The sequence below is a fragment of the Gorilla gorilla genome, chromosome 18 (genome assembly GCF_029281585.2).
Source record: "Gorilla gorilla gorilla isolate KB3781 chromosome 18, NHGRI_mGorGor1-v2.1_pri, whole genome shotgun sequence".
Lineage (NCBI taxonomy): Eukaryota > Metazoa > Chordata > Mammalia > Primates > Hominidae > Gorilla > Gorilla gorilla.
Window position 1 is genome coordinate 112,651,004 of NC_073242.2, and position 6,074 is coordinate 112,657,077.

The following is a 6,074-nucleotide window of genomic DNA, read 5'->3' on the forward strand; positions in this document are numbered from 1 at the left end:
GAGGAAGCTCTACCAAGCAAATGGAAAACAAAAAAAGGCAGGGGTTGCAATCCTAGTCTCTGATAAAACAGACTTTAAACCAACAAAGATCAAAAGAGACAAAGAAGGCCATTACATAATGGTAAAGGGATCAATTCAACAAGAAGAGCTAACTATCCTAAATATATATGCACCCAACACAGGAGCACCCAGATTCATAAAGCAAGTCCTGAGTGACCTACAAAGAGACTTAGACTCCCACACATTAATAATGGGAGACTTTAACACCCCACTGTCAACATTAGACAGATCAACGAGACAGAAAGTCAACAAGGATACCCAGGAATTGAACTCAGCTCTGCACCAAGCGGACCTAATAGACATCTACAGAACTCTCCACCCCAAATCAACAGAATATACATTTTTTTCAGCACCACACCACACCTATTTCAAAATTGACCACATACTTGGAAGTAAAGCTCTCCTCAGCAAATGTAAAAGAACAGAAATTATAACAAACTATCTCTCAGACCACAGTGCAATCAAACTAGAACTCAGGATTAAGAATCTCACTCAAAGCCGCTCAACTACATGGAAACTGAACATCCTGCTCCTGAATGACTACTGGGTACATAATGAAATGAAGGCAGAAATAAAGATGTTCTTTGAAACCAACGAGAACAAAGACACAACATACCAGAATCTCTGGGACTCATTCAAAGCAGTGTGTAGAGGGAAATTTATAGCACTAAATGCCCACAAGAGAAAGCAGGAAAGATCCAAAATCGACACCCTAACATCACAATTAAAAGAACTAGAAAAGCAAGAGCAAACACATTCAAAAGCTAGCAGAAGGCAAGAAATAACTAAAATCAGAGCAGAACTGAAGGAAATAGAGACACAAAAAACCCTTCAAAAAATTAATGAATCCAGGAGCTGGTTTTTTGAAAGGATCAACAAAATTGATAGACCGCTAGCAAGACTAATAAAGAAAAAAAGAGAGAAGAATCAAATAGACACAATAAAAAATGATAAAGGGGATATCACCGCCGATCCCACAGAAATACAAACTACCATCAGAGAATACTACAAACACCTCTACGCAAATAAACTAGAAAATCTAGAAGAAATGGATAAATTCCTCGACACATACACTCTCCCAAGACTAAACCAGGAAGAAGTTGAATCTCTGAATAGACCAATAACAGGAGCTGAAATTGTGGCAATAATCAATAGTTTACCAACCAAAAAGAGTCCAGGACCAGATGGATTCACAGCCGAATTCTACCAGGGTACAAGGAGGAACTGGTACCATTCCTTCTGAAACTATTCCAATCAATAGAAAGAGGGAATCCTCCCTAACTCATTTTATGAGGCCAGCATCATCCTGATACCAAAGCCGGGCAGAGACACAACCAAAAAAGAGAATTTTAGACCAATATCCTTGATGAACATTGATGCAAAAATCCTCAATAAAATACTGGCAAAACAAATCCAGCAGGACATCAAAAAGCTTATCCACCATGATCAAGTGGGCTTCATCCCTGGGATGCAAGGCTGGTTCAATATACGCAAATCAATAAATGTAATCCAGCATATAAACAGAGCCAAAGACAAAAACCACATGATTATCTCAATAGATGCAGAAAAAGCCTTTGACAAAATTCAACAACCCTTCATGCTAAAAATTCTCAATAAATTAGGTATTGATGGGACGTATTTCAAAATAATAAGAGCTATCTATGACAAACCCACAGCCAATATCATACTGAATGGGCAAAAACTGGAAGCATTCCCTTTGAAAACTGGCACAAGACAGGGATGCCCTCTCTCACCACTCCTATTCAACATAGTGTTGGAAGTTCTGGCCAGGGCAATTAGGCAGGAGAAGGAAATAAAGGGTATTCAATTAGGAAAAGAGGAAGTCAAATTGTCCCTGTTTGCAGATGACATGATTGTATATCTAGAAAACCCCATTGTCTCAGCCCAAAATCTCCTTAAGCTGATAGCAACTTCAGCAAAGTCTCAGGATACAAAATCAATGTACAAAAATCACAAGCATTCTTATACACCAACAACAGACAAACAGAGAGCCAAATCGTGAGTGAACTCCCATTCACAACTGCTTCAAAGAGAATAAAATGCCTAGGAATCCAACTTACAAGGGATGTGAAGGACCTCTTCAAGGAGAACTACAAACACTGCTCAAGGAAATAAAAAAGGATACAAACCAATGGAAGAACATTCCATGCTCATGGGTAGGAAGAATCAATATCGTGAAAATGGCCATACTGCCCAAGGTAACTTACAGATTCAATGCCATCCCCATCAAGCTACCAATGACTTTCTTCACAGAATTGGAAAAAACTACTTTCAAGTTCATATGGAACCAAAAAAGAGCCTGCATCACCAAGGTAATCCTAAGCCAAAAGAACAAAGCTGGAGGCATCACACTACCTGACTTCAAACTATACTACAAGGCTACAGTAACCAAAACAGCATGGTACTGGTACCAAAACAGAGGTATAGACCAATGCAACAGAACAGAGCCCTCAGAAATAACGCCGCATACCTACAACTATCTGATCTTTGACAAACCTGAGAAAAACAAGCAATGGGGAAAGGATTCCCTATTTAATAAATGGTGCTGAGAAAACTGCCTAGCCATATGTAGAAAGCTGAAACTGGATCCCTTCCTTACACCTTATACAAAAATCAATTCAAGATGGATTAAAGACTTAAACGTTAGACCTAAAACCATAAAAACCCTAGAAGAAAACCTAGGCATTACCATTCAGGACATAAGCATGGGCAAGGACTTCATGTCCAAAACACCAAAAGCAATGGCAACAAAAGACAAAATTGACAAATGGGATCTAATTAAACTAAAGAGCTTCTGCACAGCAAAAGAAACTACCATCAGAGTGAACAGGCAACCTACAGAATGGGAGAAAATTTTCACAACCTACTCATCTGACAAAGGGCTAATATCCAGAATCTACAATGAACTCAAACAAATTTACAAGAAAAAAACAAACAACCCTATCAAAAAGTGGGCGAAGGACATGAACAGACACTTCTCAAAAGAAGACATTTATGCAGCCAAGAAACACATGAAAAAATGCTCGTCATCACTGGCCATCAGAGAAATGCAAATCAAAACCACAATGAGATACCATCTCACACCAGTTAGAATGGCAATCATTAAAAAGTCAGGAAACAACAGGTGCTGGAGAGGATGTGGAGAAATAGGAACACTTTTACACTGTTGGTGGGACTGTAAACTAGTTCAACCATTGTGGAAGTCAGTGTGGCGATTCCTCAGGGATCTAGAACTAGAAACACCATTTGACCCAGCCATCCCATTACTGGGTATATACCCAAAGGACTATAAATCATGCTGCTATAAAGACACATGCACACGTATGTTTATTGCGGCATTATTCACAATAGCAAAGACTTGGAACCAACCCAAATGTCCAACAATGATAGACTGGATTAAGAAAATGTGGCACATATACACCATGGAATACTATGCAGCCATAAAAAATGATGAGTTCATGTCCTTTGTAGGGACATGGATGAAATTGGAAATCATCATTCTCAGTAAACTATCGCAAGAACAAAAAACCAAACACTGCATATTCTCACTCATAGGTGGGAATTGAACAATGAGATCACATGGACACAGGAAGGGGAACATCACACTCTGGGGACTGTGGTGGGGTGGGAGGAGGGGGGAGGGATAGCATCGGGAGATATACCTAATGCTAGATGACGATTTAGTGGGTGCAGCGCACCAGCATGGCATATGTATACATATGTAACTAACCTGCACAATGTGCACATGTACCCTAAAACTTAAAGTATAAAAAAAAAAAAAAAAGTTGACTCAAACTTAAAAAAAAAAATACAGAGGCAGTGTTTTTTAAAAAGTGCATACTAATTCCTGGATTCATGAGATAACTTCCAGGAAGTTGTAGATAGATAAACATTTCAACTTTAATCATTATACGCTTGAATGCAGATTAGAAAAATAAGCATTTTAAGCTTAGCAAACCCATGATTTCAGATATTATTGCTTTAGGATGTCAGTAACAGTTAAAATCTAGTCAGGAGATTAAAAGCCACCCTTATTTTAACAGAGGAAATTAAATATTAAGAATTGTTAATTGGGTATTATAGAACTAAACGAGGCAAAAGGAAAACACTGAGGTATCATGCAGGAAGCTGCCACTCCTAGGGAAGAGAGGGAAATTGTTCAATTTTTGAAACTTGGGAGGGGCCCCAAAGAGCCAAAACTCAGACCTCTGACATTAAGTTGTTATTCTGTTAATATCAGTGTCTCCGGGTTGGGTGGGGGAGCCCTGTGGCCATGGCGCTGGACAGATGTCGGAATGAATACAGGGTGGTTGGTGCTGGTGATGTCTCTGAGGAGTTGCTACGAGGCTGTTGCAGCAAGTGTTGGGAAGACTAAACTCATATTAACAACTCTTCCTGGAATACCAGGCTCTGCTGGGGTGCAGGTGTTTTGAGGGTGACAAAGAAATAGGAAAAGAAGAGGAAGCAGAGGGAAGGGACACATCCTGTCTTCTTCCTCTAGCCTCGCCATCTCCAGCTGGGCCTCCACTGGCTGATCCTAATTAAGTCAGCTGCATAGGAGACACGGGGTTTGCTCAGTCCCAGCCCGGCACTAAAAGCTGAATACAGAGGTTGAGTTTGATTCTGTGAAGCAACAGCTTTGAATCTGCCACAACCTGCCCTTTCGGCCATTTAGCATCCACACACTTCTAACCTAAACTTCCTGCAACAAGGAAAACAACTGTTTCTACCGAATACACTGCAAACATCCTTTGTACAAGATACCCTCACCCTTTCTCCAAAATGAGGAGACACAAAGTCCCAGCAGACATTCTATTAGTTAATTACACCTAAAATTAATCACAAACCCACCTAATATTCTTACCCTACGACTAAATTAGCGAAATTAACGCCCTAAGAAAACAAAATAAGGAGGTGAGAGAAGAAATTAGTACACACACATACACACACACACACACACACGCAGAAGAAAACAGTCATCCCTGGGTATCCAAGGACTGGTTCCAGGACCTCCTGCAGATACCAAAATCCACAGATGCTCAAACCCCTTACCTTAGACAGCATGTTTGCATATAACTTACATGCATCCTCCTGTATCCCTTAGACTACCTCTAGATGATTTATGATGCCTAATACAATGTCAATGCTATGTAGTTGTCATACTGTATTGTACTTTATATTATTTTTTATTGTATTTTTATTTTTTGAGTACTTTCTGTGGTTAGTCAAGTCCATATCTGGAACTCACTGATATGGAGTGCCAACCCTCCATGTAACAGTTGCAGTAACTTGTTTCTGTAACTGGCTAGTCATAAGGCTGAAATAATAAATTTCCTTCTTTCCTTACACATCCCATGGTTCCTCTTCCCTCAGCCAGTAGCTCAGCTTCTCAGGATTTATATAAGTACTGCGCGCTAACCGATTGCGCCACTGGAGCTCCATCTTCTCAGGATTTATACGGGGTGGGGTGTACCAAAACATCATTGCCTAAAGGACCTCAATCATTCCCCTCTTTGAGACTGTTATAGCTGTCCCTTAGAAGTTACTGGCATACATGGGAAGTGCTAAAAATGCCCTAGAGAATCCTTGGGTTCCAGATGCCTTTCTCACCATCCACTGTGTAGGAACGACATAAATGCCCCTTTGTTGCCAGGATCACTTGCACCAGCCAAAACAGTAAACTCCAGCCTGTTGGTTCAGTGCTGAAATGACTGCATAGTCTCAATTCCTGTCTCAATGGAGCCATTGTTGTGTCCCCTAGTGGGAGCACTCCTCCCTTGGGAACTCAAGAGAAGCAGGAAACAAATCACCCATGAGTGGGACCACTCCATCTACCTCTGCTTGATTCCAGACCGTGCATTCTGACCAAGAACAGTCCCACAGAGTGGTCACTCAATCAAAGCACACGTTACATTTGTCAGATGGAGTTGTATTCCACCTAGTGCCATAACTGAGTCTTCAGCAGACCGTTCCATCGTCCTATTATGCCCGCT